This window comes from Miscanthus floridulus, chromosome 6, assembly GCF_019320115.1.
Source record: "Miscanthus floridulus cultivar M001 chromosome 6, ASM1932011v1, whole genome shotgun sequence".
Classification (NCBI taxonomy): domain Eukaryota; kingdom Viridiplantae; phylum Streptophyta; class Magnoliopsida; order Poales; family Poaceae; genus Miscanthus; species Miscanthus floridulus.
Window position 1 is genome coordinate 107,638,433 of NC_089585.1, and position 14,425 is coordinate 107,652,857.

Genomic DNA, 14,425 nt, shown 5'->3' on the forward strand with positions numbered 1-14,425 from the left:
GTACGCAGTCCACGAGCACCACGTCACCCTGCGCTGCCTTTAATCCGTGCACCACCCCCATGGGTCCACAGAGATTACCGCCGGTGCAGGCTAGGCTCATAAATATACACCCCATTTGTACGTTCGTTTATGTGACTTATAAGTCTGATTCTATTTTGTCGTGAAAAAAATACTCTGATAACATAACTGATACGATCAGTGAACATGTGATAGCCGAGTAACCGACCCACAGCCCACCGTCCCTCTCTGGTCTCTTTCTTTGTTTTCCTTCCACGTCCCACCCCGCCGAGGCGCCGACGCAGGAAAATCGATCTGCTCGGTCTCGCGCCCGCCGCTGCTCACGCGTGGGGAGGACGGAGGAGGAGGCGAGATGGACGTGAGGTTCCCGCACTCGCCGGCCGAGGTCGCCAAGGTGGAGCTCGTGCAGTTCGGCGTCCTCAGGCCCAACGAGATCGTAATGCCCTGCCCCTCGTCCGGTCGTCTCCACTGCTTGAATTGATTTTTCGAATTCGAGCTGGATGGATGATTTGGGGGATTGGAGGGGCTGCTAGTAAAATTTGGGCAGGTCCATAACTCCATATATAGCCAATGCCATATTGGTGTGGTTATTATGAACTTGACTGTCAAGAATGTGTTTGGTTTAGTCATGTTTCATTGCAACTGCAAGTTTGAACTGGAAAACACAGATAACTACTAGATTTGTTTTGTTATGACTACTCCTGTACAGATAAAACGCACCATTGATGTTACATGGTGATTAAGTGAGCAATTCCTCTACTTAATGCAAAGATAAACGATTAAGATGAAACATTGCAACTGCAAGTTTGAACTGGAAAGCACAGATAACTAGATTTTTTGGGTTATGACTACTCCTGTACAGCTGAAACGCACCATTAATGTTACATGATGACTAAGTGAGTAATTCCTCGACTTAGTGCAAAGATAACAATTAAGATGATGAAGGATGATGGGTTTAATGGTTTGCCATGTTGGACTGGTTTGTACCGGTTCATTGAAAGAAATGTTGGCACATCTGCAGTGTCTGAACAACAAAATTCAGGTCATGTAATTTAATGGTGAATACTCTTTGTGCTGTGCAGATACAAATGTCGGTGGCACAAATAGAATATGCAGAGACTATGGAGAAGGGGAAGCCAAAGACTGGTGGGTTTAGTGACCCTTGAATGGGGACTGTCGACCGCAAAATCAAGTGCCAGACATACATGGGGGGATGGCAGAGTGCCCAGGCCACTTTGGTCACCTTGAGCTCGCCAAGCCCATGTTCCACATTGGGTTTATGAAGACTGTACTGTCCATTATGCGCTGCGTCTGCTTCAACTGCTCCAAGATCCTCGTGGATGAGGTACCCCTGGGTTCTGTTACTGTGCAGAATGTTTGTGTGCACTTGCTTGTGTGCCTATCTGGCTATAGTGAAAGGAGTTCTGATTTTAAATCAAAGCATATTCGATATAGATCATAGGAGCCTTCTGTATTCTGACCATTATATTAATGAATGAATTGTCCTTCTCTTTGTACTGCATCAAGCTATGCTCATGGTTTGCTGTTGTCCACAGGAGGCATGTTTAACAAATACTTGTAAACATGGTAACACACTACAAAAAGTTGTAAACAAAAACTTGTTTGCATGTGCAGGCAGACTTTTCTGAAACCTAATGTAAGATCCATGAAGCTTAGAAACTCGTGCTGTAGTGTATATTTTGGGTGAATATTACCACCCTAGCAAAAACATATTTGTGTTCTGTATAAAACGATCAGGGTAATTAAACCTGACCATGAACTAACTTTGGAGCTTTTCACAAAGTTCTGATTTAGCTGTTGTCACATGTTTAGCCACTATACTAAATATCATGTTTTTCCAATGTTATTCGACATTAACATTCATCTTGCAGGATAATACCAAGTTCAAGCAGGCTCTGAAAATCAGGAACCCAAAGAATAGATTAAAGAAAATATACGATGCTTGCAAGACCAAAAAGGTCTGTGGTGAGGGTGATGACCTTGATGTCCAGCAGCAGCAAGATACTAATGAGCATGCAAAGAGAAGAGGTGGCTGTGGTGCTCAGCAGCCAGTTATTACAGTTGATGGTATGAAGATGCTTGTGGAATTCAAAGCACCAAAGAAGAAAAATGATGATCGAGAGCAACTCTCTGAGTCATTGGAACCAAAGCAGATTCTCTCTGCTGAGAGGGTATTTATATGATCTATGTTTATTTAACAAATTAACAAGTTGTTCTAAGGAAGTTACTGTAACCATGCGGTTTGCTTACATGGCTTGTTTGACCAGGTCCTTTACGTTCTCAAGCGTATATCTGACGAGGAGAATCATCTGTTGGGCTTACATCCCAAATTCCTCCACCCCCTGTTAGACCTTCTGTCATGATGGGCACTTCTTCCAAAAGCGAGGTGAGCCTACTGCTACTATTACAGTAATTATGTTTTGACTTGTTTGCATGGATGGATTGGAATGCTCAGCTCACTGTTATTCTTCTTGGTCTTTCATCTGTTTCTGTAGGATGATTTGAATTATCAATTAGCTATGATAATTTGGCATAATGAGAACTTGAGGAGGCAAGAGAGAAACGGAGCTCCAGCTCACATTATAGAGGAGTTTGCTCAGTTGTTGCAATTTCACATTGCTACATACTTTGATAATGAACTTCCTGTCCAACCCAGGGTGAGTAGTCTAGAAAGATGTCTTGCATGTCACCTATAGATACAAGGCTAAATTATCCTTTCTATTTGTTTTTAAATGCTCAGGCCACACAGCGTTCTGGAAGGCCAATTAAATCAATTTGCAGCAGGCTGAAAGCAAAAGAAGGCCGAGTTAGAGGAAACTTGATGGGGAAGCGAGTTGATTTCTCAGCCCATACTGTTATCACACCAGATCCAAATATTAACATTGATGAATTGGGTGTGCCATGGAGTATTGCTTTGAACCTGACATATCCAGAAACTGTCACTCCATATAACATTGAGAGGTAAACCAATTTATTGAAACGTGTTATGGAAATGTTCTTTTGCTGAGCTTACAACTAACTCCAATGATCTCAGGTTGAAGGAACTTGTACTAAATGGGCCTCATCCTCCCCTAGGGAAGACAGGTGCAAAGTACATTATCAGGGAAGATGGTCAGAGGCTTGATCTTCGTTATGTGAAGAAAAGCAGTGATCAGCATTTGGAGCTTGGTTACAAGGTGAGCATTGTATTCATTGTAACTGTAGCGGTAATGCTTTTTATAATCTCATCAGAAAATTTCTTTACTATTTTTGTTCCTCAGGTGGAGAGGCACCTCAATGATGGAGATTTTGTTCTTTTCAATCGGCAGCCAAGTCTTCACAAAATGTCTATCATGGGGCATCGAATCAAAATTATGCCCCACTCAACTTTCCGATTGAATTTGTCTGTCACATCACCATATAACGCTGATTTTGATGGGGATGAAATGAATATGCATGTTCCCTAGTCTTTTGAGACTAGAGCAGAAGTTCTAGAATTATTGATGGTGCCAAAATGTATTGTGTCTCCACAATCAAATAAGCTTGTGATGGGTATTGTCCAAGACATGCTGCTTGGATGTCGCAAAATCACCAAAAGGGACACTCTCATTGAAAAGGTGATTAAAGATAGACTTTACTTACCTTTTTCAATAGTGTTTTATGTTAAGTTTTGTAGCTTAACGTTATGAAATTTATTCCAGGACGTATTTATGAACATATTGATGTGGTGGGAAGACTTTGATGGAAAGATTCCTGCTCCTGCCATTCTCAAACCAAGACCTATTTGGACTGGGAAACAAGTTTTCAACTTAATTATCCCAAGGCAAATAAATTTAATTCAGTTTTGTTCCTGGCATTCCGGCGAAGAGAAAGGATTTGTTACTCCCAGTGATACTATGGTCAGGATAGAAAAGGGAGTCTATCTGGCACACTTTGCAACAAGACTCTTGGAACAGGCCCTGGGAGTCTAATTCATGTTATTTGGTAATTATGCTTCCATTATCGTTCTGATTCAGAAGTTGCATCACAGTTTAGTAATTTCTTTTTTCTCATTTGTTTGATCTAGTTTCATTTTAACTTGTTCTTTGCAGGGAAGAGGTTGGTCCAGATGCTGCACGCAAGTTCTTAGGTTATACATAGTGGCTTGTCAACTACTGGCTTCTTCAAAATGGTTTCAGTATTGGAATTGGAGATATGATTGCAGATGCAGACACAATGAAAAGCATTAATCGAGCAATTTCTAGTGCTAAGGATAGTGTGATGAAACTTATTAAACAAGCACACGACAAGAAATTGGAAACTGAGCCAGGACGCACCATGATGGAGTCATTTGAAAATAAAGTAAATGAGGTAATTGTTTGTGTCTTTGATTATGGATTGCCTTTTATTTTATATATAGGTCTTCCAATCAAACAAGAAAACTATCGATATCAGTTGAGTTGTTTAACATCAAGTCCACTCTCTTTTTATTCCAGGTTCTCAACATGGCTGGAAGCAGTGCGCAGAAGAGCTTGTCCGACAGCAACAATTTCAAGGCTATGGTCACTGCAGGCTCAAAAGGCACTTTCATTAACATTTCGCAAAAACGGCTGCTTGTGATGGATAGCAAAATATTGAGGGCAAGCGGATCCCATTTGGTTTCAGTGGTCGAACATTGCCACATTTCACGAAAAATGACTATGGTCCTGAAAGTCGTGGATTTGTGGAGAGCTCTTACCTTCAGGGTCTGACACCGCAAGAATTTTTCTTTCATGCTATGGGTGGTAGAGAAGGACTGGTTGATACGGCTGTGAAGACTTCCGAGACTGGGTATATCCAATGGAGGCTTGTGAAAGCTATGGAGGACATCATGGTGAAGTATGATGGCACTGTAAGAAATTCCTTAGGAGATGTCATTCAGTTTCTATATGGGGAAGATGGTATGGATGATGTTTGTATTGAAGAACAGAATTTGGACTCTTTGAAGATGAAAAAGGATGAGTTTGATTCTGTATTCTGATATGAACTGGATGATGATAATTGGAGGCCTAACTACTTGCTGCTGAAAGGATCAAGATGCCCAAGAGGGGGGGTGAATTAGACTAATTCTAAATTTTTTTGCAATAATTAAGTCCTATGGTTAGCCCAATTAACCCCTTGTGCCTAGAAAGTGTTCCTAATTGTTCTACCGCACAAAAGACTTGCAACCTAAGTTCCAATCCTACTCTAGCATGGCAATTCTAAGAATGTAAAGACATGAATTGAATTGCTCAAAGTAAATACTCAAAGTAAATAGAGAGGAAAGAACACGGCGATGTTTTGCCGAGGTATCGGAGAGTCGCCACTCCCCACTAGTCCTCGTTGGAGCACCCTCGCAAGGGTGTAGCTCCCCCTTGATCCGCGCAAGGATCAAGTGCTCTCTACGGGTTGATTCTTCGACACTCCATCGCGGTGAATCACCCACAACCGCTCACAACTTGAGTTGGGTCACCCACAAACTCCGTCGGGTGATCATCGAACTCCCAATCACCACCAAGCCGTCTAGGTGATGGCGATCACCAAGAGTAACAAGCATGAACTCTCACTTGACCATGACAAGCCTAATGAGAAGGTGGATACACACTTTGCTACTCTTGATCTTCACTAATGAGGGCTCTCTTTGGGATTCTCAAATCTTAATCACCTCACTAGGACCTTGCTCTTCTTGGTACTCTCTAAGGTGTTTTTCAACTGTTGGTATGAGTAAAAGTACCCCCACACACGAGTGGAGATGGTATTTATAACACCGGTTGAAAAACGAACCGTTATGTGCGTCTGCGGGGTGACCGGACGCTCCAGTCATGTTGACCGGATGCTCCGGTCAGTATACCCTGAACTCCAGTATTTACAGTGTGATCGGACGCCAGCCAGCGTTCGGTCAGCACTGACCAGACGTGTCCGGTCATGATTTTCCCTCTCTGTAACCTTACTGAAGTCGACCGGACGCTGGCCCTCAGCGTCCGGTACCATAACCTCGCAGTGTCTGGTCACTTCCAGACGCTTTCACCTTGGTCAAATGAACTAACCAGACTCTGATCCAGCGTTTGGTCACACCGGATCCAGCGTCCGGTCAGTATTTGACTCTCCATTCACTTCCAACTCTCAAACATATGTGAATGAAGTTTGCTCCATAGGATCAAGGGGCTGTTGTGGAGCTACCTAGTGCTAGTTTTAACAAGTGTGCACCACACCTAACTCACTAGACTCACCTAGGTCAAGCTACCCGGTCATACCCCCCTTAATAGTACGGTCAAAGGAAAAACAAAGTCCTAAACTACTCTAAGTGTCTCTCCAACTCCAATCGACACTTAGAACTAGTCCATCCTTAACCTTGTCATCCATCCTTTGAAAACTAAAACAATTTCCATCGTAGGGGCATGACAACCATGATTGCCCAATCGATCTCCATTACCGTGACCTAACTCAATTGTTTCTGCAAAACACACGTTAGTCACAGTAATCATGTATTGTCATTAATTACCGAAACCCAACTAGGGGCCTAGATGCTTTCAACTGCCTATCCATTTTGATGATTTGAAGACCATCAGTGATTTCAGAAGTGTGTTAGAGGCGGAGGTTCATAAGCTAGAAGCTGACAGGTTCTAGCTTGGGACTGAGATTGCTACAAATGGTAATCATACATGGCCTTTGCCTGTCAACCTCAAGCGGCTTATCTGGAATGCCCAGAAGACATTCAAGATTGATGTCAGAACATGTTCTGACATGCACCCAATAGAAATTGTGGAAGCGATAGATAAGCTGCAAGAAAGACTGAAAGTTGTGCCTGGTGATGATGCTATAAGCATTGAGGCTCAGAAGAATGCCACCTTGTTCTTTAATATCCATCTTCGTGCCACATTTGCTAGCAAGAGGGTCTTGAAGGAATACAGGCTTACAAGGGAAGCATTTGAGTGGATTATCGATGAGATTGTTTGGAGGTTTTCACAGTCTTTGGTGGCCCCTAGTGAAATGATTGGATGTGTTGCTGCACAGTCCATTGGGGAACCAGCAACTCAAATGACTCTGAATACCTTCCATTTTGCTGGTGTCAGTGCCAAGAATGTTACCCTTGGAGTTCCCAGATTGAGAGAGATCATTAATGTCGCCAAGAAGATAAAAACTCCATCGCTGTTTGTTTACCTAAAGCCTAGGGTGAACAAGAAGAAAGAATTGGCTAAGAGTGTCCAATGTGCTTTAGAGTACACCACACTGCGTAGTGTGACTCATGCCACTAAAGTATGGTATGATCCTGATCCTATGGGAACCATCATTCAAGAGGATTTGGAAATTGTCCGGACATATTATGAAATGCCTGATGAGGATATTGACCCGGATAAGATTTCTCCTTGGCTGCTACGTATTGAGCTTAATCGTGAGATGATGGTTGATAAGAAGTTGAGCATGGCTGATATCGCCAATGAGATCAACCATGAATTTGATGGCGACTTATCATGCATATACAGTGATGACAATGCAGATAAACTTATTCTTCGCCTGCGCATCATAAATGATGAAGCTTCAAGAGGAGAAATACTAGATGAGTCTGCTGAGGATGAAGTTTTCCTCAAGAAGATAGAGAGTAACATGTTGGCAGAGATGTCTCTTCGAGGCATTCCAAATATTAACAAGGTGTTTATAAAAGAGGTGAAAGTTAACAAATTTGATGTGAATGATGGTTTCAAAGAAAATAAGGAATGGATGCTTGATACAGAAGGTGTTAATCTCTTAGCTATCATGTGTCATGAGGATGTTCATGCTACAAGAACAAGTAGCCATTTGACTGAAGTGATTGAGGTTCTTGGAATTGAGGCTATTCATCGAGCTCTCTTTGATGAACTTCGGGCAGTCATGTCTTTTGATGGATCCTATGTAAATTATAGGCATCTGGCTGTTCTTTGCGATACAATGACATACAGAGGTCATCTGATGGCTATTACAAGGCATACTATCAATTGCAATGACACTGGACCTCTTATGAGATGTTCTTTTGAAGAAACTATGGATATCTTGCTTGATGCTGCTGTACATGCCGAATCTGACTACCTGAGAGGTGTCACTGAGAACATTATGCCTGGCCAGCTTTCTCCTATTGGTACTGGAGGCTGCGCATTATCTCTGAATGACCAGATGCTGTAGCAGGCCATTGAACTTCAACTCCCAAGCTATGTGGATGGTCTAGACTTTGGCATCACACTAGCACCTTCACCTCTCTCTGGGTCGCCATACCATGAAGGATTGATGTCCCCGAGTCATCTCCTAAGTTTAGATTTCAGGCATTCCCCCATTGATACATATGCTTCGTTTTTGCCATATGTCAAAGATATGACATTGTCACCTATTCCTTCACAAGGTGGTTACTCGCAATCGTTGTTGTCGGGGGGATACAATACTAGATTGGAAAGGTACATGGCTGTATCACCGATATATACTCCATACAATGCTACATCACTAATTAATGCTTCTACTTCAACATCATATAGTCCAGTAAGTCCGGTTTACTCAGCCACAACTCCAGTTTACACGCCCATAAATCCAGTTTACTCCCCTACATCAAGATATAATCCTTCTTCTCCAAGTTATAGTCCCACTTCGCCTACACACAGCCCCGCATCACCATCGTATAGTCCAACCTCACCATTCTATAGCCCTACTTCTCCATCATATAGTTCGTCGTCACCCTCATACAGCCCAACATCACCATTGTATAGCCCTATGTCTCCATCATACAGTCCTTCATCACCCTCATACAGCCCAACATCACCTACATACAGTCCTACATCACTTGGTTACAGCCCTACATCACCTGGTTATAGCCCGACCTCACCAATTTATAGCCAAACATCGCCAAACTACAACCCGACTTCACCAAGCTTCAATCTTTCGTCTACTGAGTACAATTCTTCCAACACTTACTCTCCAATCGGACTAAGGATGACTCTAGACTTCTAGACTCGTCCAGACTACAGGTACTAACAATTCTATAGAGTTGCAAATTTATCCTTGACAACTAACAGTGGCAATCTGTGTTCTAATATTTATGTATTGATTGCTTGTATTACTGGTTTAAATTTTAGTCCAACTTCATCGACTTACTCACCGACTTCACCATCATATTCATTACCAAGTCTGTCATACAACCTAACCAGGTGAGTCCTATTCAGGCCTCATCATCTGTATCAAGCATCTTCACATTTGTGTCCCATAAAAGTGTTCCATTTCACCCGTATGTCCCCTCCTTGAGTTTTGTGGATTTTTTAATGGATTGACTAACTTGTGTAGGCCACTTGATGACTCTGGAAGACCTAGCCCAGATTATAGTCCAACATCTCCAAATTTTAGGTAAACTGGCACGACATCAGGAATACATTACCTGCCTGACAGGCATCATTAATCACATATTTTTCATTTAACATTGTGCACAGCCCTAGCAGAAGTGACTCCCCCACTGCGGCTAACTACTCCCCATCCTCCACTGGCCAAGCCATTGACAAGGACGGCTGAAAGGTCCTAATGGCTAGAGGGGGGTGAATAGCCTAATAAAATTTCTACAACAACACTTAACAAAGTAGTTAGACAATTATGAGGTAAAGCAAGTGTTGCGCTAGCCTACTCAAAAAGCAAGCCACCTACCACAATTCTAGGTTGGACGGTATCTACACACACAATAGCTATGATGCTACTCTATGTTAGTGTGCTCTCAAAAGCTAACTAAAGAGCCACACCAACCAAGCAAGCAAGCTCTCACAACTAGGTACACTAAAGAGCTTGACAACTAGTTTACGGTAATGTAATGAGAGTGATCAAGAAGGTTATACCACCGTGTAGATGAAGAAATCAATCAATCACAAGGATGAATAACAATGAAGACCAATCACCTCGAAATCAAAGATGAACACAATGATTTTTACTGAGGTTCACTTGCTTGCCGGTAAGCTAGTCCTTGTTGTGGTGATTCACTCACTTGGAGGTTCACGCGCTAATTGGCTTCACACACCAAACCCTCAATAGGGTGCCGCACAACCAACACAAGATGAGGATCACACAAGCCATGAGCAATCCACTAGAGTACATTTTGGCTCTCCACTAGGGAAAGGTCAAGAACCCCTCATAATTACCACGATCGGAGCCAGAGATAATCACCAACCTCCGCTCAACGATCTTCGCTGCTCCAAGCCATCTAGGTGGCGGTAACCACCAAGAGTAACAAGCGAAATCTGCAGCGAAACACGAACACCAAGTGCCTCTAGATGTAATCACTCAAGCAATGCACTTGGATTCACTCCCAATCTCACAAAGTTGATGAATCAATGATGGAGATGAGTGGGAGGACTTTGGCTAAGCTCACAAGGTTGCTATGTCAATGAAAATGGACAAAGATATGAGCTACAGCTGGTCATGGGGCTTAAATAGATGCCCCCACGAAATAGAGCCGTTGTACCCCTTCACTGGGCACAACGCGGGCTGACCGGACGCTCCGATCAGTTGGCCAGATGCTGAGCCTCCAGAGTCCGGTCGCTCATAGTCAGCCATGTGTCCTGACTTCAATGGTCATCAGTCTTGACCAGATACTGCGCTTAAGTTGACTGGACGCTAAACACCAGCGTCTGGTCGTTTACAGTAAGGTTCCAAAACCAACTTTTGCCGACCGAACGTGTCCGGTCATGCTCAACCGGACCCTGCCAGCATCCGGTCACACTGTGACTTCTTACTGTGCTGACCAACAACACGACCAGACATAGCCCTTCAGCGTCCGGTCGCTTAGCGACCCAGCGTCTGGTCAGTTGACCGACGCTAGCATCTTTGCGACCAACTTCATTTCACCTCTAACTTCTTCACCCTTGCTCAAATATGCCAACCACCAAGTGTATCACCTTGTGCACATATGTTAGCATATTTTCACAAATATTTTCAAGGGTGTTAGCATTCCACTAGATCCTAAATGCATATGCAATGAGTTAGAGCATCTAGTGGCACTTTGATAACCGTATTCCAACACGAGTTTCACCCCTCTTAATAGTACGGCTATCAAACATAAATATGATCACACTCTCTAAGTGTCTTGATCACTAAAATAAAATAGCTCCTATGGTTTATACCTTTGCCTTGAGCTTTTTATTTTTCTCTTTCTTCTATCCAAGTCCAAGCACTTGATCATTATCATGCTTCTTTTTATTTTGGTCATCAAGCAAAGATGAATAAGCCTTTTCAAGATTTTTGTGAGCTTTGCCAAGCTTCTCATGGGCTTCCTCTAGCCTCTTATGAGATGCATTGAGCTCATCAAAGGCTTGCTTAAGGTCTTTTAGTTCCTTACGCAAGCTTTTGCATTCCCTTCTCTTAATATCAAAGTGTTCTCTAGCATCCTCTAGCATGTCAAATAATTCATCTTTAGTAGGTTCATCATTATCACTATCACTATCATTTTCATTTTCATGTTCATTTTCATCATCATGTTCTTCATCACTTTCATCATCACAAGATTGTACCTTAGTGGCCTTAGCCATGAAGCATGATGAAGATTCGAAGAGAGAAGGCTTCTCATTGATAGCAATACTTGTGAGAACCTTCTTCTTGGTGGTCTTGTTATCATCACTATCATCATCATCATCACTTGAGGAAGCATCACTATCCCAAGTGACTACATATGAACCACCCTTCTTCTTCTTGAATGCCATCTTGTCCTTCTTCTCTCTCTTTTCCTTCTTGTCCTTCTTCTTGTTCTTTTTGTTGTCATCATCATTGTCGCTATTGTATGGGCATTGAGCAACAAGATGATCTTTGCTTCCACACTTGAAGCACCTTCTTGAATCTTCTTTGTTCTTGGATGAAGACTTCTTTCTTCTAGCACGATAGCCCTTCTTCACCATGAACTTGCCAAATCTCTTAACAAAGAGAGCCATCTTCTCATCATCATCATCATCCCAAGATTTATCTTCTTCACTTGATGTCTCTTGCTTAGCTTTGCCCTTGGATGATGTGGCTTTGAATGCCATGCTCTTCTTCTTGTCATCCTTCTTCTCATCTTTCTTCTCCTTCTTTTCTTCCTTCTCATCTTCATCTCTATAAGCATCATCGGTCATAATATCTCCCAAGATTTGGTTTGGTGTCATTGTGTTCAAACCGGTCCTTACTAGCATGGTGACCAACATGCCAAATCTTGCGGGTAAACATCTCAAGAATTTATTTGAGAAGTCCTTGTCCTCTATCTTCTCACCAAGTTCTTTGAGATCATTTACAATCACTTCCATTCGATGGAACATGTCCGACACACTCTCATCTTCCTTCATCTTGAAGCTTGTAAATTTTTCTTTGAGAATATATGCCTTTGCACCCTTCACGGCTTGAGTGCCCTCAAATGACTCTTCCAACTTCTTCCATGCCTCAAGAGCTCTCTCAATGTTCTTGATTTGCTCAAATGTTCTCTCATCCAAAGCATCATGGATGGCACTAAGAGCAATATCATTGTTTTGGAGAAGTATTTCTTCGGCGGTGGTGGGAGCCTCTTCATCTTCTATCTCAATTTTTGTTTCTACCACCTTCCAAATCTTCCTATTGATTGACTTGATATATGTTGTCATCTTAGCCTTCCGGTTATAGCACAGAGAGCAGTAGACCACGATTATAGCCGAAGATTCCGGTTGTCCGAAGAATGCATGGTGCTCTAAAGAAAAAAGAAAAAGATTACTTTCCTGATCAAGTGCGCCCACTTATATTTCTGAAAAGAAATGTAAGTGACCCTTTTACAGTAGCAGTTATGGCCAACAGTCAGAGCGTAGGGGTTGATAAAATAAGCACATTCACCACAAGGTGAAGTGTGCCCACTTAGTCCCCGAGCCTGGTAGTAGGTGATGTAGGCACGTGGTGCCAGGGTCTAAAAAGAATTCCCAGTTAAGTTGAGAATCCAATTATCGTACAATCGATACGAGATGCACCGGCAGGTGCATCGTACCAATATAGTCCCCGAGCTTGCTGGAAGGCGAGGTATCAGCCTTGTAGCAAGGTCTAAGTGAGAAAAAATAAATGCCTCTCAACTGTATGTGAGTACAAATCACATGTAGCCAAGGAGAGCGGTCTCCGAGCAATGGTCGGAGAGTGGTCGGGGCAGTCCCCGATCACAGCATGGGAAAAACGATGAATCCCTGAGAATAACCATAATCAGTTTAGTCTTCGAGCACGAGGGTGGTCGAGATAGTCCCCGAGCTCGATGGTGGTCGGGACAGTCCCCGAGCATGATGGTGGTCTGGACAGTCCCCGAGCACGAGGGTGGTCGGGACAATCCCAAAGCACAAAATTTGTGGCAAAAAACCTTTTGCCACTTGTACTATTATGCCACTTTTACTATTATTTTTTGTATTTGCTTATGTATTTGCTCTGACAAGTCTGGTCTGACACGTCTGGTCAAAAAAGTAGATGGGTATAGCACGTCATTTTGCCTTTTTGTCTTGTCAAGCAAATAGTTGCATGACACCTGTCAGTAGGTGCGTCAGCGTGGGCCCTCCCACACTGGCAACGAAGAGGCACATATATTGGCGTAGATCTTAAGGCTGTGAAAACAACCGTCTACGGCGCGTGCGCATGTCTCCCAAGAATTCTGGGCAGACGAAACGGCATAACTCTTGGGTTAAATACGGTATATGATAGGTCGGTTACTATTTACTGAACCCCATTGTCATTCGCAACCGCAGTTTTCTTCTTCCTCTCGCCAACCCTAATACATCCAAAATCACCACCAATCAATCCGCCGCCATTTCCCTGTTCAGCAGCAAGGCTAGAGTCATGGCGAAAAGTGATGCGCAGAAGAAAGCAAGGGTCATGGCGAAGGAGTGGTGGAAATCGAAAAGCAACGAGCAGACCATTGAAGACCTCGTCGCCATGGGGGTACTCCACAACAAGGAGCTCGCAGGATGGCGTGCGCCGGAGGGCGAGGGGTACCCCGATCCACAACCAGGTGAGATCGTAGTGTTCGAGAATTTCTTTAAACGAGGATTTGGGGTTCTGGTACATCCGTTTCTTTAGGGGCTCTGTCTTTACTACGAGATTGGGATTTGCAATCTGCATCCCAACTCGATCCTCCTTGTCACCACTTTTATACATCTCTACGAAGCATATGGCGGCTTCCAACCCCATTTCGATTTTTTCTACCATCTTTTCTGTCTATGGAAGAAAGGAAGCGGTGGTTCGAAGATAGCCGGGGGTGTGTACCTCAACCTTCGTGACGGCATAAAAGCCCAGTACCTACACTACCCATGGAACACGTCGCTCAATGACTGGTACAAGAAATGGTTCTACATCCATGAAGAGCCGAACACGATCACTCTGTGCGACGTGGGCTACATTCTAGAGAAGAAGACAAGCTGGTCAGAGAAGCCCGAGCACCTAGAACAGATTCTAG

At 43.2% G+C, this 14,425-nt stretch overlaps 1 pseudogene; it reads left to right on the forward strand.

Annotated features, from left to right (window-relative positions):
- Positions 1-370: 370 nt before the first annotated feature.
- On the forward strand, positions 371-9,537 carry LOC136458971 (DNA-directed RNA polymerase II subunit RPB1-like; annotated as a pseudogene).
- Positions 9,538-14,425: the final 4,888 nt, after the last annotated feature.